This window comes from Ascaphus truei, chromosome 3, assembly GCF_040206685.1.
Source record: "Ascaphus truei isolate aAscTru1 chromosome 3, aAscTru1.hap1, whole genome shotgun sequence".
NCBI classification, from domain to species: Eukaryota; Metazoa; Chordata; class Amphibia; order Anura; family Ascaphidae; genus Ascaphus; species Ascaphus truei.
This window is the reverse complement of record NC_134485.1, coordinates 47197863-47221603: the sequence shown is the minus strand read 5'-3', so window position 1 is coordinate 47221603 and position 23741 is coordinate 47197863.

Genomic DNA, 23741 nt, shown 5'->3' with positions numbered 1-23741 from the left:
CCTTGTATCAGTGTCAAAATAATTAAAGACAAATTCAGTGCTTTTGATGTCGGAAGATTCATCTTGTTCTATATCCGGTAAGTCCATGATATACAAAAAATGGAATATTGATTAACATAGATAAATCAATCAGTTGTAGCTTTACTGAATAAAATATAAGAATCCCCATATAATTGTAAGATAGCTGATCAGAACAGTGCATATATAACATTACTGGAGTTACCCTTGTTTAGAAGTCAATAGAGAGCAACAATAAGGAGCAACCAAATTGTAGTAGAAGTAATTGTTTGGTGAATGGTGCTCACAAGCACATGTATGCTCACAAATTCTTTTAGAAATAAATGTTAACTCTTGTACAGATTATTGACTGAAATATCCATTGTAGCTGAATCCATGCATATGTTGGACCTAGTGGTGTCCACTTAACCACCACAGAGATTGGTCACTTCATATACAGTATATCCAATCAGTGAATAAATGCATAACAAGCACTGGTTAAAGATGAGTAATAAAGGGCAATTGTCCCTTACCTGCCAGTGTTGATAAGAGACAATCAGCAATCACTCCAGGGTGTGCAGTCCTTGTAGCAGAAGCAGAGAATAAGGTATTTGAAAGAAGCACAGACAGGATCAGGAAGCGAATACTCCAGGGCAACTCCAAGTAGTATAAAAAGCTATTTCATGCTCACAAAGCTCAAAAACAGCAGCGTAGAAACGCACCAATGCATTTCATCCAAGAAGGACTTTATCAAGGTTAAATACAAAGTTCAATTGGCAGTGTGTTATAAGAAATACATTCACGCCATTCACCAAGCGGATGACATCATCAGAATGCATCCCAAAAATGGGTCACACTGATGTTGCGTCCCTCCCATTGGTTGATGTTGTCACATGACACCATATTGACAACAAACCAAACTTTAATCTGTCCGTAATTGGACAATGAACAAAACACCCAAAAAGTGTCTAAAAAGTATCTAATAAACTAAACTAGGAAAAATACTTAAAGATGGCCAAAACTAAGGAATTATTAAACAATGCAATGAAAATGTAATTGTTGATCTAATGAATATACCTACATAAATACCTACGTATCCATAGTTCACACATGGCTTCTCCATTTTGGCTTTATTTTTGTTAAATAAATCATGACGCGGTGTAATATGTCATGTGTTGTTGTTCATCTGAGGTTGTATTTACCTAATTTTAAGACCTGCAAAAGAACAGATGATTGTTATTATGTCCTGATATGTAAAACCATAGAATTCAAAGAGGGTGTACTTTCTTTTTCACATAGCTGTATATATTCCACATGTTATTCTTTCCTTTGTGTTTTAAACATTTTCCTTTGTAAATTAGTTGGTGAAAGAACTGTGCCACAACTGTTATTTTCTGATAATTTTTACTATTGTAGGTCGGATTTTCAGGTGAATGGTCCATGTATTGTGAAATTGTTGTTTTAAGCTATGGGGCTCCATTTAAGACTTTTAAAAGTTTGCAAAAAAGGGTAATTTTCACAATAATTGTAAATGCACAAGAAAAGTTTGCACATCTTTTATCTGTTTGTTGTTATACAGTTGCTTGTTTCTTATAAAAGATTGGGAGGCCGTTTGCAGACTCCAGATATTCAGTATACTGCAAATCTTAATGTATGTATTTGAGCCCCATAAATAGGTTATACACATTTAGTCCGACTCGTTGTTTTCGGCACTGGGGCAACTAGTGTGAACTAGAGTGTTGCTGCCCCCGGCGCTGGAGTATTAATGCAGTGGGGGGGGGGGGGGGGGTGGAAGCATTGACCTCCCCCCCCCCACAGAGATATTGTGGCTTCAGAGCCACAGCATTTTGGTCTTTTCAAATCCTGCTTTATCTTTGATATATCCTTTGAGAATGGACCTTCTGCAGACCAAAGCTTTTAAAAAATGTTTATATTTCCTGAGTGTCTCTAAAGTATTTACTATGCATGGGGTATTAATGGAAATCTATACATTTTGTAACAAAAGTTCTAAAATAAAATCATCAGAATTTTTTTTTTTTCCCTACTAAAGTCTTTAAGCAGCTTTAAATCTGTTAAATAAAAACAAAAAATATGTACACATTCATAATGTGTATTAATACTTTGGGTAATTTTGCTGCCCCATCACATATATGGACATGTCATTTCGCTCAAGGCACCATGATATTTACAAATATCACATATGTCATGATATTTACAAATATCACATATGTTGCCATATGTACATTATATACATACACAAACACAAATGTGTGAGTGCTTGTGTGTATATCGTTAGTCATTATATTGTGGCCCATATTTTTGCTGCAAACATAACTGTAAATATGAGTTGATTCATCATTTTTTATATCCCCCAAATATAGTAGTCTGTGAGAAATATTGAATAATATTAAGGTAAATTAAAAATCCCTCCCTGTATACAATTACAAGTTACCTTGGGGTGTAAAATTATTACCTAGTGTGCGTAATTAAAAAAAATGTTTAAGACGTTTCCTAAAATATAAACAATTCAATAACGCATGCTGACATTTAGCATATATTAAATGTTTTCAATTTTACTTACTGGGTATTCTTCATTGCATATTCTTATCATTATTACCAAACGGTTTTCATTGACTTCTTCAACCAAACTTTTAGATGAATGTTATAAACATTTGACTGCAAGCCCCACAGTTTGTTTTTATGATATACAGTATTATTAAGTGCTCTCAGAGATAATTTCCTGAGGCAAGCCATATGCAATGGCTAAGATCCAGATAACTTCCTACGGCTTTGTTGTGGGTTAGATTGCTTTTCCACATTGTCTGATGATGGCTTTGGCAGGACTATCAAGCCTGTGTGTTTGACATTTTTTTTCAACATTGAAAGTCCGGTACAATATGTTGATTTAAATCAACTGCTTACATTTTACAGTGACAAATGGCATACAGTATATATTCATATGTAATGCCAAACTGGTACAGAAGGCAAAAGATAAATATAGATATTATAAAACCACTAAATGGTTTCACTTTAAAAAAAAAGTGCATTTCAAAAGACATACTTTGCTGTACTATACTGCACATGGCTAAAGTAGAGTTTATAATGATGATGATTGTTTCATTGAGTACAGTACCGACACACTTTATTCTCGCTCGGCTAGTCCCGCGAATTCGGGTATACACGGGTGTATTCAGGTTTCTGATCGTTTTCTGCCAGAGTGCATTGCGTTATTTTCCCGGCAGGGATTTAAGCATTTTATTCCGGCTGGTTGCAATACTGCAATGCCGTGTAAATACACATGGTGGCGCTTGCGAGCTGTTCTCTTTGAAGCCGTCCCCTATAATGAATTGTAATGCAGTATATATACTGTATATATATATACTGTATAACAACAACCCCTATAAGCCCTAACATACAGTACTGTACACATACAGTACTGTATATGCACATACATAAATGATACTACTGTATGGGCGGCGGGGGCGAGATGTGTTTGCAGCAGAGAGAGATCCGCTGCTCTCTCTCTGCGCAAACATCGGCACATTAAAAATTATTTTAAATAAATTTTTATTGATAATGTAGATGTGCAGGGGGTCTCCGGAGCTGAACCGCGTTGGTTTCAGGTCTGGGGACCCCCTGCTCCCCGAGATACAGACCCCTTTATGAGGTGCCGGTATCCCTCTGCTTTGTTTAAAGGTCCCGATCACGTGATCGCGGCCTGTAAACCAAGCAGAGCAGAGGGATACCGGCACCCCATAAAGGGGCCTGTATCTCGGGGAGCAGGGGGTCCCCAGACCTGAAACCAGTGCGGTTCTGCTCTGGAGACCCTCTGCACATGTACAGTATCAATAAAACACATACAGTATACAGTATAAATAAACACTCGTTCTTTACCTTAGCGGCTATGCGCTATGGTAAAGAAGCAGCATTTCGGTATTTTAATAATATTGTACAGTGAGCAGGGGGTTCCCTGAGCCAGAAATTAATGCTCAGGGACCCCCCCTGCTCCTGCTCAATATTATTAAAAATACAGAAATGCTGCTTCATTACCATAGCGGATAGCCGCTAAGGCAATGAAGGGGTTAACCCACCGTGCCCGCTTTATTGTGGGTAGTGGTGATGGGTGAGGGGGGTATTTGGCCCTTGGTGTGAGTTTAGGACTTGCGGGGGGGTTGCGGGTGCACTTAACCCCTTCACGACCATAGCAGTTAATACCGCTACGGTCATGAAGGAGTTCAGCCCTCCCGCTTCTCCCCCGCAAGTCCTAAACAAGCACCGTTGGGGCTAATACCCCATTCACCCACCCCCGCTACCCACAATAAAAAAAATACACACACACACAGCAGCCGCCAAAAAATAAATAAATAAATCTAAATAAATAAATAAATAAATGACAATAAATACATTTGAAATACATTTTTATTGATAGTGTACATGTGCAGGGTGTCTCCGGAGCTGAACCGCGTTGGTTTCAGGTCTGGGGACCCCCTGCTCCCCGAGATACAGGCCCTGTTAGGGGGTGCCGGTATCCCTCTGCTCTGCTTGGTTTACAGGCCGCGATCACGTGATCGGGACCTTTAAACCAAGCAGAGGGATACCAGCACCTCATAAAGGGGGCTGTATCTCAGGGAGCAGGGGTTCCCCAGACCTGAAACCAACGCGGTTTAGCTCCGGAGACCCCCCGCACATGTACACTATCAATAAAAATGTATTTAAAATAATTTTTAATGTGCCGATGTTTGCGCAGAGAGAGAGAGCAGCGGATCTCTCTCTGCTGCAAACACATCTCGCCCCCGCCGCCCATACAGTAGTATCATTCATGTATGTGCATATACAGTACTGTATGTGTACAGTACTGTATGTTAGGGCTTATAGGGGTTGTTGTTATACAGTATATATATATATATATATATATATATATATATATATATATATATATATATATATATATATATATATTTATATATATATACTGTGTATATACAGTACTGTATATATATATATACTGCATTACAATTCATGAATTTATGCCATCATGGTGGACACGCGAAGCATTGCAGCTTATTAAATCCTGATCATTATCATTTAACAGATCAGGCCCCCGTCAGCCAGGCATGAACCATGGCTGGGAAGGCAAACGCGACGGGGCTTGTCAGAGGTGAGGAGCGGCGCATTCCAGGTATCTGCCAGGTACAAACTGGGCATTTGCTCGAATAAAGTGTGTCGATGCTGTATATAGAAATCAAAATACAAAATGGTTAGTATTAAAATTTTGCATTATAAACTATGGGCTTATTGCCTTTGCAAATAATAATTAACTTTAAATGTTTGGGGGAATTTGGTACTGTACAGTAGGTATGTTTGCAAGCCTAGATTCATTTTCTTAAGAAAAATAATGCACAAGGCACTTTAGGACAAGTATCTAATAATAAACTTATTTTTTTTCTTTTGAAAATAAGAACCCATTGCTATTCCAACCATAATTCTACAATCTAAAATACTGTAATGATGTTGTCATGAATGGCTGGCTGATAGATTAGGTAGAAACTTGGAATATGTATTCATCAATGGAAGGAAAGCTTTGCAGATTTTCAATACAAACCAGATACGGCTGTAATAGTCTGCAATTTTTCATTGTTGAGATAAATCATGTAATCTATGTTTTAACTTAAACTATAGAGACAAGTCAGATAATAGGAAAATATGATCTTGTACTAGAGATTATTATCATAGTTGCTGCTCATGTAAGCATGAGGAAAACAAATATATATATATATATATATATATATATATATATATATATTAACTTATCGTAGTAGTGTCTAAATTAAATAAATAGAGATGTTTAGTTTTACTTAATAAAACTAATACCACAGCCAGTTCAGTTTCATAATTAAAAACAAAAAAATACAAAGAATAGTAGGGTTCATACATCAATTTGAATATACAGTATATATTCATTTTTTATTATTAAGCTCGGCTAACATGGTACAGATAGCTCTACATCAAAATATGGAAGATACCACTTTGTACTGCACTCAAATGAAGTTAAAGGATTTACTGACAAAACAGGCATTACTAGACAGTAATATCATCTTCCTCAGCAAATGCAAAAAGGAGCATTTGATCCCAAAAAAGACTCGCCTTCAAAAACCCATTTGCGAACACGTACAAAACTAAATTCTCCCAACAATTGTGCACCAGGACCTCTGAAAGATTAAGGAACCATCTGATCAGCATCTGTTACAGCAACAGGAGAAAGACAAGAGAGACAATAGACAGCATCCTGAACACACAAGAAATATACACAGACACATAGAGAGGACTCCAAATATTCCGTGAAAAACTCCTGAAGTGTCTAATTAGCAACAAGGAAAAGAAACTCCACAGACTGAGGCTGAGAATGATACTCTGCAGCAGCCAGCACAACCACAAACAATACAAACAGGGTTAATTACCAAAGGCAGGACTGCATTGTTAACATCTCAGACTACACACCAAATCAAGCAGATTCCTCAGTATTATCAAAAGGGTCTAACATTCTGCCCTACCAGGCCCATGGACAAGATTGAGTTGTGCAGTGACCTGGAAGTGTTCTTCAGATGTCTGCGTCTTATGGCGCTTCCATGACAGACACGACCAAATATGTGCCAACACTGCAGAAGGAGGGCTGCTGCACATGAGAAGGAAGAAGCAAAAATCAAACTGGATTCCACAAACTGGGTGTAACACAAACTGTACCGGTACATCGAAAGCTTTAGACAAAGAGCCAAATCCACCATCTTGAACAAAGTAAGGAAACAAACGTATAATCGGACACTGATCGAGAGGAGAGCCATAGAATCGCTAAAGGCTAACCATAACATAGCAATCAAACCTGCGGAAAAAGAAGGAGCAGTGGTCATAATTAACACCACAGACTACCTGCGGGAAGCGCACAGACAACTCTCTGATGCAAAGTTATACAACAAACTGCAGGAGAATCCAACAAACAAATACATGAGAGAACTCAACAGGAGCATTAAAACACTACTGATCCACACAAGATAACAAATGCTGGACCTGATACCAGCTAACCCAAAACCTGGCACATTCTACATGCTCCCTAAAATTCACAAAGTGGGTAACCCTGGGCATCCTATTATCTCTGTATCTGGCACAGTGACTGAGAGTAGTTCTGGCTGGGTGGAAGGTATTCTATACCACTTGTCAGGAGCACACCCAGCTATATCCAGGACACCACTGACCTGCTAAACAAACTTAATGTCATTGGCCCCCTCCAAACAGGAACACTACTAGCAACCATGGATGTAGAATCCCTTTACACAAACATCCCCAACAAAGATGGGATTTCGGCCTGCAAATATTTCCTTGGACCGCAGGAGCCACTGAGAGAGAAAATGACTAAATACATAGAATGTATTCTGACCCTTAACTACTTCACATTTAGAAATGACACATACCTCCAGACAACCGAGACCGCTATGGGCACTCGGGTAGCGGCACAGTATGCCAATCTGTTCTGCACAAAACTGTAAAGTGACTTTCTTCACACCTGTCACTTGAAACTCCTTACATACCTTCGGTACATCGATGACATCCTCCTGATTTGGACCTCTGGTGAACAGGACCTCATACAGTTCCATGAGAACTTCAATACATTCCACCCGACCATCAACCTCAAACTCATCCATTCCCCGGAAGAAGTATATTTTCTAGACTCCACCATTACTATAAAGAACAACCAACTACAGACTTCTGTATTCTGCAAACCTACAGACAGAGCCAGCTATTTGAGGGACAACAGCTTCCACCCCACACACACTAAGCATGCAACCATCTACAGACAAGCCATAAGATACAACTGGATATGCTCCGACATAGCAGACAGAGGAAAGCAGCTCGGATTTCATAAACCGTGGATATAACCACAGAATTATAGACCAGCATATCCACAAAGCCACCAGATTACCAAGAAGTGATCTCCTTGAATACAGACAGGAAGAGACAAACGAGAAGGTACCTTTGGTGTTCACATATAACCCACACCTAGAAGCCCTATGCAAGATCGCCAGGGAACTAAAACCCATTCTCCAGGAAGATACAAGACTGCAACAGGTCTTCCCTGAAACACCCTTATTATTCTACAGACAACCACATAATCTCAAGAAACTGATGGTGAGGATTAAAATATTCTACAGTACAACCGAATGCGGGACAAGACCATGCCAGGACGCAAGATGCAAAACCTGCCCAATGCTCCAAGAACTCTCTTCCCATGAGTGCTCAAGGCCATGTCAATACATGCTATATGAATGCACATACAGATGTCTCTTACACATACAAATGTACAATGTACTGTAATTATATCCCTATATATCAATAGGGACCACATACTATGTACACACACTAATAGTAATGCAACACCCTCTCACATTTCTGCACCTACCCACACCATTGGTATACACTCCCACTCCACACACACCTTTTGTAAAGCACTGTATACACTGTGGGAACTTTATAAATTTATATTTACACATATATATATATGTATAATGTATATGCATAATATATATATACACACAAACACATACACATACTTATATCACTTACATTCAGGGACCATTTAACACCTTAAGTCATAAATCACCTACTGCACAGTGGGAGGGATAGGCTTCAGTCAAATAAATTCCTGCATGCACTATTTTTAAATAAAAACCTCTCTTGCTTTATCCATTGTAACACCGCCAGAAGAAGAGATCATTGTATCTCAAAAGCTCACACAAATAAAAGCATTTACTTAGTCACAGAACGGTATCGTACTGTATATTCGTTTTTGATTATTAAGCTCAACTAACATGGTACAGATACCTCTACATCTACAGTTGTGTGAAAAAGAAAAGAAAGTACACCCTCTTTGAATTCTATGGTTTTGCATATCAGGACATAATAACAATTATCTGTTCCTTGTTCCTTTGCAGGTCTTAAAATTAGGTAAATACAACCTCAGATGAACAACAACACATTACATATTACACTGTCATGATTTATTTAACAAAAATAAAGTCAAAATGGAGAAGCCATGTGTGAAAAACTAAGTATACCTTATGATTCAATAGCTTGTAGAGCCAACTTTAGCAGCAATAGCTTGAAGTAATTGTTTTCTGTATGACTTTATCAGACTCTCACATCATTGTGGAGGAATTTTGGCCCACTCTTCTTTACAACCTGCTTCAGTTCATTGAGGTTTGCGGGCATTTGTTTATGCACAGCTCTCCTAAGGTCCAGCCACAGCATTTCAATCGGGTTGAGATCTGGATTTTGACTGGGCCATTGCAACACCTTGATTCTTTTCTTTATCAGCCAATCTGTTGTAGATTTGCTGGTGTGCTTGGGATCATTGTCTTGTTGCATGACCCAATTTCGGCCAAGCTTTAGCTGTCCGACTGATGGCCTCACATTTGACTCTAGAATACTTTGGTAAACAGAAGAGTTCATGGTCGACTCAATGACTGAAAGTTTCACAGGCCCTGTGGCTGCAAAACAAGCCCAAATAATCACCACTCCACTACCGTGCTTGACAGTTGGTATGAGGTTTTTGTGCTGATATGCTGTGTTTGGGTTTCACCAAACGTGGCGCTGTGCATTATGGCCAAACATGTGTTAACACACACCTGAATGCTCCAGACCAGCAAACTGCTAAAACTTCGGCTTTTATAGAGGTTGTCACACTTGCTGATGATCAATTAATGAAGGGCATTTGATTAGCAGCACCTGTCTGCTACATAGCATCTTAATTCTCATGGAAGCTGTAAGGGTGTACTTAGTTTTTCACACATATTTACCTTCATTATAGACTTTGCCAAACAAGTTGTGATGAGCCACTGTCAGTCCCGTAGTCTTCATTATACACGTAGTTAACAGGTGACAGTGGGCCTGCTACACCTGTAGTTGACAGCTGATGAAGCTGGAAATCTTTTTGGTGCATGCCAGCTTGCTGGAAGTTATTCAGGTATTCTGGCAGGGACACATAGCAAGGATTGCCGTTCACCAGGTTTTCACTGACGGTCGGACCGTTATTGTTAGCCGGTGCAGGTGCTCTTGCCGGCGCTGTGGCATTGCTGGATTGGGATTGACGAATCTTATATGGATTCAACCCAGACTTTCTCCTCTTTGAAGTTCCATTTTCAATCACAATGGAAAAATCTGGTACAACTCTCCAATAGCCTCTCCTATTTCTGCGTGCAGGGTCAATACGAAAAAAACACGGATCGCTACTTAACTTTTTCTTATTGCACGCTTCCACACACGAGTGTCAGGTGTAAATTTGTAAAAATCGATGCATGGGCAAAGCGTCCCATCTTTCTTTTTTACAAAAAAGAATCTTGCTCCAGCGGGAGAAGTGGATTTCCGATTGTAGCCTTTATGAAGGTTTTCTGTGATATACTCGGACATGGCCTCCGTCTCAGGCAGAGATAATGGATATGACCTGGCTTTGGGAAAAGGAGCACCCAGAAATAAATCAATCGGGCAGTCGAAAGGGCAATGAGGGGGAAGCTCCTCGGATTTGGTCTTACTGAAGACATCCAGGAACTCCGAATAGACGTCTGGTAGGGTTGCGTCTTGCGGGGGAAAGGTTTCCAAGACGGCCAATACCACAACGGACGGAGAAGACGATTCCACCTGGGAGGATCTCCATTGAACGGGGAACTCGGCAGTCCAATCGATGATGTGATTGTGTAGTTGCAGCCATGGTAAGCCCAGGATGATTTGAACCGAAGGGGAATGGATGACATCAAAAGAAATGAGTTCTAAATGTCCATCATTCATAGAAAGTTCAATGGGAAGTGTCTCCAAGCAAATAAAGGCTGGCTGCAGGGGTCGACCATCGATATCCTCCACAGCCTTCTCCCGGAATGGACTGCTGTGCTGGATAGCAAAAGCCTGATTTATGAAATTCCCTCCGGATCTAGAATCGAGGAAAGCCAGGGCAGGGGTTTGAATGCTGGTGTACTTAAGGAGGACAGGCAGTAAGATGCGTTTTGGAAGCCCCTGTGCGGGAGAGGGAAAAGAAGACATGGTACCCAGTGAGATTCCCTCATACCTCACTGAACGTTGGCGTTTCCTGGCCTCAAGGGACAACGCGGCACGATGTGCCCAGGAGATCAACAATAGAAGCACAGGCCCTCGTTTCTCCGACGTAGTCGCTCCATAGAAGGAAGTTGATGACTGCCCAGTTGCATGGGTTCCGGAATGTCCAATGTTGGTAGAACAAGAGCAGGAGACCTGGAAATAGAAGACATGGAAACAGAAGTACGAGGACGTTGACGTTCAGCCCGCCTCTCCAGAAGTCTTTGATCCACCGTGATGCACAAAGCGATTAGAGCCTGCAGTGAGGATGGCCTCGCATGAGCCACCAGCTCGTCCTTTAAGGATTCCGAAAGTCCCTGCCAGAAAGCCGCGGAAAGTGCCCCATCGTTTCAATCAGTCTCAGCCGCAATAGTCCGGAACTCCAGAGCGTAACGTGCCACTGATCTCCGACCCTGCGAAATGTGGAACAAGGAGGAAGCAGCCATATCTCTACGTCCAGGGGTGTCAAAGACTAAACAAAATTCTCTTTTAAAGTTAGGGAAGTTGTAAATGAGTTCAGGTTTCAGCTCCCAGATTGGTGAAGCCCAAGCCAGGGCGTCCCCGTTGAGAAGGGAAAAAACATAAACTACCTTGGTACGATCCATGGGGAAGCAAGAGGATGACAGTTCGAATTGTATCGCGCACTGATTTAAAAACCCACGGCATGCAAGCGGGTCCTCCGCGTATTTACTGGGCGTAGGGATACGCAACTCCAAAGACCCTGTATCTTCACGGGAGACAGTGGGAGAGATGACGGAACTGGAGACATTAAGCTGGGGAATCTGGACGGTTAAGGTAGCAACCTGTTGGTTAAGAGCGGTGACCTGGTTGTCCAAGAAGGTAAATTGTTTGGAGATGGTAGTTAGGGTGTCTTCCACCTCAGAGGGGGTCTGGGTCTGATGGGCTCTACATAATGTAATGCTCGGCCTGCCCACAAGCCAGACGAGACCCCGGGACTGAGGTAGAAAGGAGTAATACCAGACACCTAGCAGTAAAAGGGGGCACGGCCGGAGTGTGGAAGTAGCGTAGGTGATCCAGGTAACAAAAATAGAAAGGTTACCGTACTTGACAACTCCAGCGTAGAAAGGTAAAGCCCGTAAGCCAATGGTCGTGGGATGAGAGAGCAGTATAGTAGAGTGTCCGTAAGCCTGGGTCGTGGAGTGGAGAGAGTCGTGTAGTAGACTGTCCGTAAGCCGTGTCCATGGGATATAGAAGTCTGCAGGGTAGTAATGTCCAAAGCCAAATCCAAGGGGTACCAGAGAGCAGTGTAATCGACGTCCAAAGCCAAAGGTCAAGATCCAGGGAGGTCAGCAGAATATCCAGGGACAGGAACAGGAACTGAAAGACAAAAGGGGCCAGGCAACAGCAGACAGCACCAAGGTACAGAAGCTATGCAGAGCAAGGAGGTAAGGGTGAGGGGAGACTAAATAGGGGGCTGGGACCTATCAGTGGAAGGGGAGGAATGGAGGAGCAGCCCGAGGGAAGGATCAGATAAGGGAGAAGGGCCTGGGGGGCGACCTGATGGAGCAGGGGCAGGGAAGCGTGTGTTATGTGTGCGCAGCACCTGAGGAGGCGGAGAGTAAATGGAAGCCTGGGTCCGAGATCTTGCACCAGGTTTACTTACCTGTTGTCATCCCTCTGACTTTCTTTCTGCAGCAGCCGGCTATGATCGCCGCTCACCAGTGAATCAAATCATATGGACATTAGTTAATATTGATTTTATAATAACAATTGTTGTTTATTGTTTATTTTGTGTTATATATTCATTATAAAGTTGTCATTTTACCATCACCCGTTTTACTGCGCTTCCCTATTTTTTTCTTTTTCTTAAAAGTCTAACTGTTTGTCTTCGGAAACCAGAACATGTGATAGAAAACAAAAAGACTTCAAAGGCGCGAGGACCGGTTCAGATCAAACCATAAACCAATGAGATCAAATCCTTTCTTTCATGTATCTCGACGGGTTCATTCACTTGGAAGTCCACTTTGGTTCCAATCAGCTGTTACAGATGACTTTATAAGCCTGCAGATGAAGCTAGCAGAAAATATAAATGAAAACAAGAAAAAACACAATAGTGTATTACCTTTGATAAGTACACTTAGAGAACTTTTAGGTGGATTAACCTCAGAGGCCAATATAATTGACAAGGATAATTTTAATAATGTTTGTTTTCATAAAACAATTAAAACACATTAAACAACAATAGTTGGATCCATAAGAATAGGACTACACCTTTTTCTCGATTAGTTAAAATTGGAATCCTTCTTACTAGATGTCACTAGGACATGCACCTAGTATTTTGTAGTCTTTGCTCAAGTAGTCCCCACTCACTCCGGTAATTGCAGAATCCACGTTGATACCGCCATCCAGTTCTGCTCTGCAGTCTGCTGCCCCCATCTGATCAGCTTCTCAGCATCCCCGGGTGACGTCACGTCTCTCTCTACTTTTGCCGCCTGTTAGAGATACTGTATGTGCAGAGGTTCATACAATGGAGAACGATTAGGGTACAATTATATATTGGCTTTATTGAGCTTTGTTCTAAGATTGAAAATCCAATATTATTCCCTACAAAGTAAGTGTAAATCCTATTGCTACTCTAAATATTGTCTTTCCATGACTCAATAGCTGCAAAATACAGTGCTCGCCGATTATTACTGTACCTTGGACACAATGAAAATGGTCTACATAGGCGACTGCCTTTATCTATAAAGTTATTTTTCATTATTTTTAAAATTTCTAAAATGAGCAAAAATCCAAATCTGATGGTTTTATGTGGGTTTAAATGTATTATTGAATTTCACAATCACATTGCAATACATAAATTATAAATTTGCTATTGCAGTTGATAAATGATTCCACTTTGAAGCTTTCATTAGTGACAAATGACTTGACACTTCATAGGTCTCACAAGCTTTACAACCCGAACACTTACATCATCTATTGGGCCTTATGACTTGTGAATATGTGGAATTTTGATTTGGTACCAAATTTGGGGCAAAAACTGGATTTTAAATCTTTAGCCTTCTTAAAAACAACTTTAGGCCCAAATATTGCCCAAAATGGGATCTAGTTTTAGAATATTCCAATGGTGAGACAGAATCTTCGTAACTTGACGATTGGCTCCATTGAATTGAGTGATAAACAAAGAGGGCTCTCCATCCATTCTCTAAGAACATTGAGAAGGTGCCTCGAGGTTTACGTCTAGATCCTCGTTTAGCCATCTTATTACATTTAAAGGGGGTACCTCTATCCGGCTTCAGTGCCCTCTGAAAGGCCTAATCTACAACCTCCTTATTGTACTTTTCCTTTTCAAATTATTTTTTTAGAAAAGTAGCTTGTTGTACAAAATAAATACAATTATAAACCACTTAGAGCTCAAAGACTACCTTCAGAATAGTAATTGTTAGAATTTCCAAAATTCCACTGTAGGCTATTGGTGAAACATGATCAATTCTGGGTATATTCTACAGGTTTTGAAAGGCAGGTATACTGAGTATCTGCTATACTCCCAATGGTGATCCGAGGTGATCAAAGTCCACAGATGATCCTACAGGGCATATGGTGAGCTGCTGGCAGGGGTATCTGCACAGTGAAGGATGAATAAATTACCTCCGTAGCCCCCGATCCCCAATGTTGCTCTACCTTCGTGTCTGTGTGATCGCAGCTCCATGTACAGCTGCATATTATGCTGTCCTCTGGAACCGTATGATGTCCTTATTTTTCTTTTAATCGACTAACCCAGCATAATAGTACCCGACATTCTGGTCTCAGCACATAAAAAGAAACGTTTATTTTAAAGATTAAAAACTCACATACAAAATAAGTACAACATGGCAGTGACGTTGAAATAAATCATAATATTCTCATAGATGGTGGCATAATATTCTGTTCTTGAGTATAATACTTATATTTGATCTTAATATCACAATATTAAAGCTTCTCTCCTTCTTTATCCTGGTGGTATCCCTCTCACATCCTTCTTGTGTAATCCCTCTGTCTTCCTTGTGTAATCCCTCTGTTCTCCTCCAGGTGTAATCATTATATCCTACCACTAGCTACCCACTGCCAGTTTTTTATCCAGATAAAATCCCTTAGTCAGCCCTTAGTGTTGCTTCTACTAATTCTATTATCAGATAAGGTCCTACAGCTTTAAACTGATGTCATACAGTATCTGATAAGGAACTGTCCACCCTCTTACAAGAGAATATGGTATGTATTCTGGAAAGATATCAGAACTCCTTTTAAATTTAACCTGATGCCATAGCCTCTTTAGGTTGCATCAGCTCTAAACACAGTTGTCTATGGTCACTCAAATGTCACCCACAGGACCTCCCATTCCCTCGTTCAGACAACTCAGCACAGATGCATTCCCAGTATAACTAAAAATACTATCTCAATGTAACTGAATCAATCAGAAGATATCAATTAAGCATTAGATTAATATCATATTCGATATAATATGAATTAAGGAAAGAACTGTTGTAAATCAGACAATATACTTTATACTTGGCATTTTGTCTTCATACCGAATTAATACATATTACAATATAATAATATCACTGAACTGGATTTCTTACATAAAGTATTTACAAAATTGGTGAAAGAAAGAATCCCTATATTGTGGCACTTAGAGAAGAAAAACCCTAATAAAAACTTAATATTTATTGTATAATCTTAAAATAAAACAGTTTGGAGATTACCATAAATGCCCCCGATTAAGCCAGTTATGATGAAACGTACGTAGGGTACGTCTGACGTCACCATCACGTGACGTTGGCTCATCGGAGAGGTGTGGGCTTGTGTACCGTCTGAGTACTTCGTAGACTGCGTCCGTGGGCAGCAAGAGCACTCAGATTTCAGGGTTAGTCTCCTGTACTACTATGTGTGTTTAAACTTGTGCTGTTAGTGGTTGAATACATTGCGAGTGTCAGAGCTACATATATATAGCTGCTCCACATTAGCAACAATGCTGTTTAGCCAGACCACTTCATCTCAACATTTCTCCACCAGACACAGTTTATTGAGACTACATGTAATACACCCTATCCAATATTCATATTTGATTGGGTATAAGGGATTTGAGATACTGTACAATATTATCCTAATCACATATATTCACTTATGATATAGATAGACTACTCATACACAAGTGAAGGGTTTAATAAAATTCAATTAGAAGGCATATACAGAGTATTGCTACATTATTACCCCTCACCATACCTTGCCACTTTTTAATTTATTTTATTTAGCTTTTTGTCCTGCATTTATGGTACTCTCCAAACAGTTTTATTTTAAGATTATACAATAAATATTACGTTTTAATTAGGGTGTTTCTTCTCTAAGTGCCACAATATAGGGATTCTTTCTTTCACCAATTTTGTCAATACCCCATTCCCTGTGAGCACCACCCCACCTCTACTGTTTGGTTTCCTTTTCCCTCTTCATGTGCTTGAGCAGGGTAATATCTGCAACGTTTACTATATGCAGATTTTTCTTCCTATATTTATCTATAAAGTATATACACAAGAAAAATTTGATTGAAGACTGCACATTTTGACACAAGAAGTGATCAGCAATTGATTTGTTGCAAATTACATCTTAATGCGAAGATGGAAAGAAGAAAATTGATTAAAAACAAATAATAATGGCATATAATTTAAAGTAAACCTGAATAATCACTTCAAAATGCATGTTGATACTTTATCAAACAATTATGAAGAATTTATGGCGATTGTAGTTGAAAGTGAACAAAAAATTAAAGGAATCTCTAATAAGAAACAGGATAAGAAGATATCAAAGGAGACAACGCAGCTACTGAAAAACAAGAAATTAAACAATCCTAAAATGAAAGAAGAATTAAATATGCAGAGCTTTGAAAGACGATCCGCAATCATATAACTGAAGATGTAAGAACATTTTCTTTTGATATGGTGAAAAAGACAATTAAAGAACAGAAAAATTACAGAACAATGGATCAATGCAACAGTTATACTCATCCACAACAAAAGAGACAAAGAAGACCTCAAGAACTACTGTATAGACCAACAAGTCTACTGCCAAACACTTATAAGATTTTGTATAAAAATACTTACTAATCGGTTGCAACAGACCTTGAATTTTGCCCAGCCTAGAGAAGAAGTAGGATTTTTGCAGTGGATACAATATTATGGAACACATCCAAGTCATACAATAAGTGATTTCCCAAAGTAATGAATACGATCTACCACTCACCTTAGGATTGGTAGATTTCTCGAAAAAGCATTTGATTCTGTTTACACCTTAGCGGGTTTAAATGTATTATGAAGACTAAGGGGCATATTCTAGTAGCTCCAAATTTGTCAATACCAAATGTTCAGATGTCACGGAATGTAATGTGTGAAAAAAAAAACTATTCTCTATCTCAAACTGCATCTATAAAAAGTGAAAAAAAATGCAGGGTTTAACATGCAAATCACCCGGATTGTTCTTGGTTTTGAACTTGGAATGACCTGAAGGTGGTGCCAGATGCCATCCAGAGCCTGAAATAATGCTTTTTCTTGGTGGTGGTAGAGGAGGCTATGCAAGTATATTTAAATACAAAGTCACATCTTGTAAACTATTTGAAGGAAGAACTGATGTCAGACCCCACAGGATCAGAATCCACAACCTCTGCTATTTAGGACTGCAGCTCTAGCATTGAACTAAACAAGATGCTGTTAAGATCCCTTGTCTAATATCTCCCACGTTTCTCAGATGTGCTCCATTTTGTGCACAAGAAATATTGAACTGACAGCCAGGATGTTAAAATGGTCGGCTTTTAAAGAAAGCAATGAGGAGGGGAATGCAGGTGTGAGTATTAGTGCTAAAAATAATGATTTGACAACACCATTTCTTAGAAACTGGTTTAGACCAATACTAGAAATGCTGCCCTTGATAGCAAGAGGTCGTGGGTTCTGATCTTGTTTGGTCTGACACCAGTACCCCTTCATCACAAGGGCCTTAGCTTGTTTTATAGTTGGCGCGCGTGTGCGAATGCTCGTGCATGTGACGCACACTCATTGTGTGTACGAGTCTGTACTGTGAGTGACAGGCTATGACGCGCATGGGTGTGTGTATACTGTATGTATATGAGTGTGTATAGATTGTTTGAAAGTTAATAATTTATTATATAATATTTTAAAAATTAAAAAAAAACAAACGTTGTGAGAATAAATAATTTATTAACATGTGCTAGTTTGAAAAATGTATATATACACACACACATACATACATTGCAGCCTCACTCTGAGCGCCAGCAACACGAAAACATACTTTTCTGAGTGTTTCCCCCGATCGGCAGGATCCACGCTCACTTCCGTGCGTGAGCGCGGTACTAGTATATAACCCATTGCTAACCACAGCCAATTATAAGTGCCATGCGCATGCGCGGTGGAGAAAGCGCGCCCACTATATTACGGGCCTTAGACTTGTCAGTATTGGTGTTATGGAAATATTTTAGGAGGTGTGACTTATTTAAATGTAATTTGCATATCTCCCAGGGTACCTCAGGTGTGTTAATTTTTCAGCACAGACATACTGTATGTCCCAAATTTAGGTTTATGGAGACAGATATACAACTGAAGATACGCTGTGGATGAAACTCACAAACTCTATCTTGCCTCCTTCAGGTAGTGAGAAAAATAAAGTGAGTTTTTTTAAACGTTTTGGCTTTTGTACTTCTTGCAGCTACTAAAATTCACCTAGTTTGCAAAAAAAGTGAGTTTGGTCATTCCGCGTGGATTTGCAGATCCGGAATTAAACCACTTCTAAAAAAAGCCTTTTCCGCAAGCCTTGGACATGGAGAATGGCTTACAGAATAGCAAAGCATGCCAATACGCTTCTAAAGGGCACTTCAGAAGTAGATTGTCGCACTTAGGAGCAGCAAGAATAGCTGCAATGTTACCAAAGCTTTTCCCAGATACACTTGAAGAATTGCTTAAGACACATTACATTGGGATGAAAAAGGAATAAAAATCAATGGTGAATATTTGAGTTTCCTACAATTTGCTGATGACATTGTTATTTTTGGCAGAAGACTTCTAGCAACAAATTGGAGGACTCGTCAAAGAAAGTCTCCATATGAATTTCAGTAAGACCAAAATCATGTTCAACAAATATGTAATTGAAATAAATGGAATACAACTTGAAGATTGTCTACCTTTTCTAGCAAGTATCAATATGTGGGAACTTTTTGAATGAAATCAATAGGAGAATGATGATGGGATGAAGCGCATTTGGAAGAAACAGGACAATATTTTTTGGAGAAGAGAGGCTTCAACTTCAGTACCTTAAATGTCGAAGAATGAAGATCTTCCATTTGAGAAAGTCGCTTGGATGTGACAAAACGCGTCAGGAAGCGTCACTATGATATTATGTTATCACGCATGCGCACGACGAGGCCACATCGAGCGCGGATTCAGAAATTCGGCTAACAACCATAGGAGAGATTATTTGGAGCTCCTGCAATTGGTTTTGGACTGTTTCAAGGAGCCTGTGGATCTCTGCACCAGTTACCATCTCTGCAGCACCAAGTGAGAGTTGAACTGTGGACTCTGGATGCAGATTGACCGGATTGGCGGTGATATTTATCACAAATTGCTTTTTTATTACCCACCCTGGTCAGTGATTTTCCTCCCCACCCCTCTTTCTTTATTCCAATTAAATGTACTTTTTTACGCTATGGGGCGTGCGCTCTCTCTTCTTCTTCTCCTGTAGGTATACATTGGATGTGGTTCATCCTGTATGAGAGCTGCCAAAGACCCACACACCAGCACATATTGTTCCATCATTCAAGGACTTCTTTGAAAAGGACTGGTTTTATCACTTCTTTACTCGTTATACATTGTATATATATGTAGTGATTCACAATTTTTATTAATTTTTTACTTTCTTTTTTATGCACAGAGGTTATTGTTCAAATTTGTATAGGATTATCACCAATTTTTTGATATTCCCAATTTTATTTGTCAATCACAATATCACTTTTTGGCGCTACTATATATAATATATAGTGTTAGACAAATAATTATAACCACACGTCCGTGGCGAGTGGATTTAGGCCGCTGGCGAGCCGTGCTGCGGCTCTATGAATTCCCCTGCTCGCACCAATTTAAAAAAAAAAAAAAATAATCCCCTTCCCTGATTGGGTTAACGAGGGGAAGAGGGCCGGCAGGCAGCTCTGGGTTAGCCCCTTCTCCCAATCTCCTCCCCCTCCTGCCCCTGATCTCCTCCCCCTCCTGCCCCAGATCCCCGCTTGCTGCCCGGGGGTGTCCATCTCTGAAGGGGGTCCGCTTCCACTTCGGGGGGGGTGGCGTGCTGCAGCATCGGCCGCTTCGGGGGGGGCGTGCTGCATCGTCGGCGTCCACTTCGGGGGGGCTTACTGCGGTGTCGGCCGCTTTGGGGGGCATGCTGTGGCGTCGGTGTCCGCTTCAGGGGGGGGTGCTGCGGCGGTTTATGCCTCTGGAGGGGGGCGGCCCCTTGCAGAGGCCCTCCTGCCGTGCCTCCTGCCATGTGGAGGGCCCACTGCAGTGCGGAGGCCCCACTGCTGCCATGTGCGACCCCCTGCCTTGCAGGTGTGTGTGTGAGTGACAGACTGAGTGAATGTGTGTGTGTGTGTGTGTGTGTGTGTGTGTGTGTGTGTGTGTGTGTGTGTGTGTGTGTGTGTGTGTGTGTGTGTGTGTGTGTGTGTGTGTGTGTGTGTGTGTGTGTGTGGGTGTGGGTGTGTGTGTGTGTGTGTGTGTGTGTGACTGTGAGTGTGTGTGTGTGTGTGTGTGACTGTGAGTGTGTGACTGTGTGTGTGTGTGTGTGTGTGTGTGTGTGTGTGTGTGTGTGTGTGTGTGTGTGTGTGTGTGTGTGTGTGTGTGTGTGTGTGTGTGTGTGTGTGTGTGTGTGTGTGTGTGACTGTGAGTGTGTGTGTGTGTGTGTGTGTGTGTGTGTGTGTGTGTGTGTGTGTGTGTGTGTGTGTGTGTGTGTGTGTGTGTGTGTGTGTGTGTGTGTGTGTGTGTGTGTCTGTGAGTGAGTGTCTGTGAGTGAGTGTGTGTGTCTGTGAGTGAGTGTGTGTCTGTGAGTGAGTGTGTGTCTGTGAGTGTGTCAACCTCTCTCCCTCTCCCCATCACCCTCTCCCTGTATCACCCTCTCCCTGTGTCACCCTCTCCCTCTCTCTGTGTCTCCCTCTCCGTCTCCCTGTGTCACCCTCTCCCTCTTCCTGTGTCACCCTCTCCCTCTCCCTGTGTCACCTCTCCCTCTCCCTGTGTCCCCCTCTCCCTTTGTCACCTTCTCCCTGTGTCACCCTCTCCCTCTCACTGTGTCACCCTCTCCCTGTGTCACCCTCTCCCTCTTCATGTGTCATCCTCACCCTCTCCCTGTGTCACCCTCACCCTCTCCCTGTGTCACCCTCACCCTCTCCCTGTGTCACCCTCAACCTCTCCCTGTGTCACCCTCTCCCTGTGTCACCCTCTCCCTGTGTCACCCTCTCCCTGTGTCACCCTCTGACCTGTGTCTCCCTGTGTCACCCTCTGACCTGTGTCTCCCTGTGTCACTCTCTGACCTGTGTCTCCCTGTGTCACCCTCTCCCTGTGTCTCCCTGTGTCAAACTCTCCCTCTCCCTGTGTCACCCTCTCCGTCTCCCTGTGTCACTATTTCCCTCTCCCTGTGTCAACCCTCTCCCTGTTTCACCCTCACCCTCTCCCTGTGTCACCCTCTCCCTGTGTCACCCTCTCCCTCTCCCTGTGTCAACCTTCTCCCTCTCCCTGTTTCACCCTCTCCCTCTCCCTGTGTCACCCTCTCCCTCTCCCTGTGTCACCCTCACCCTCTCCCGGTGTCACCCTTACCTTTTCCCTGTCGCCCTCACCCTCTCCCTGTCGCCCTCACCCTATCTCTGTCGCCCTCACGCTTTCCCTGTCACCTCACCATTTCCCTGTCACCCTCACCCTTTCCCTGTTGCCCTCACCCTTTCCCTGTCCCTCTCACCCTTTCCCCGTCGCCCTCACCCTTTCTCTCTCGCCCTCTCCCTCTCTCTGTTGCCCTCTCTCTGTCGCCCTCTCTCTGTCGCCCTCTCTCTGTCGCCCTCTCTCTGTCGCCGTCTCTATGTTGCCCTCTCTCTGTCGCACTCTCTCTGTCATTCTCTCTCTGTCTTTGTCTCTCATTCTCTCTGTGTGTGTGGTCTCTCTCTCTCTGTGTCTCTCTTATTCCCTCTCTTTCTCTCTCTCTCTCTCTCTCTCTCTCTCTCTCTCTCTCTCTCTCTCTCTCTATCTCTCTCTCTCTCTCTCTCTCTCTCTCTCTCTCTCTGTGTCTCTCTCTCTCTGTGTGTGTGTGTCTCTCCCTCTGTCTGTGTGTGACTCTGTATGTGTGTGTGTGTCTCTCTCTCTCTCTGTGTCTCTCTGTGTGTCTCTCTCTCTGCGTGTGTCTCTCTCTGTGTGTGTGTGTGTGTGTGTGTGTGTGTCTCTCTCTGTCTCTCTGTCTCTCTGTCTCTCTGTCTCTCTCTCTCTCTCTCTCTTTCACACTCTGAATCTCTTATTTACCCTATATATCTTAACTGCCCTATACCTACACCAAAATAACCTATACTGCTTTTCCTTCTGAATGAGGTTACAACTAGGCTCTCAAAGATACCTTCATGTGAATCTTTTATATGTTTATCTTGTAAGTGTGTATTACCTTTCATTTTATTATGAATAAATAATTTATCTTCATACCCTGGAGATAATGTACTAGGGGGTGCGCTTTTCCTTTTCCCCTTGAGAAAGGTCCTATTCCAGGACCGAAACGTCGGTTTGGGGGATTTATCTTTTCTATTCAGATGCCCAATACAGATTTTCCTGATTACTGAACCGTGCAGTCTTTCTTTACCGGACGAGAGAACGGTAATGTTGTATTTCTATTATTTGAGATTAGCACCTGTCTATATGAACCAGTCATTAAGTGCAAGCTGTGATGTTTGTTTATATATATATATATATATATATATATATATATATATATATATATATATATATATAACAACACAGCCTCCATAGCGTAAATCGGTACAATAGTTTAATAAGAATTTAGAGCAAATTAGGCCACTCACAAAGTAGATTGCACATGTGCATAGGATCTGTACAAAGTAAAAGGTTCATCTGGGTAGTCATTGATATTTCTCAGATGGAGAGCTGTAACCTCACGGTGAGCAGCGTGTGCTGTATATCCACATCTGGATCCGGGAAAATGTCAGAAATGTGCATCCACACAGTAGTCCCCCAGCACAATCGTGATACCTCACCTGGTTCCACAGCTCCTGTGCTGTTTGCTTCTCCCAGACTGCTTGATGAACAGTCCTATTGTGTAACCCTACGCGTTTCGTCGCAACAGTATTGGTGACTTCATCATGGGTTGCAAGATGGAGGGACTAACAGCCCCTACATAGTCCAAACTTGGTTAATTAATTAATAGTCTTAATTTAACCCATTGGGGTATATATGAGTGTCTGCTGATTAAATGGTATATGAAACAATACATAAAAAAGAGGACAAACAACAATAAATGGCATTTTCAGAGAGACATAAAACAAATAACAAGTATACAAATCTAATAATATAAAGAAAAATCTTGTATACATT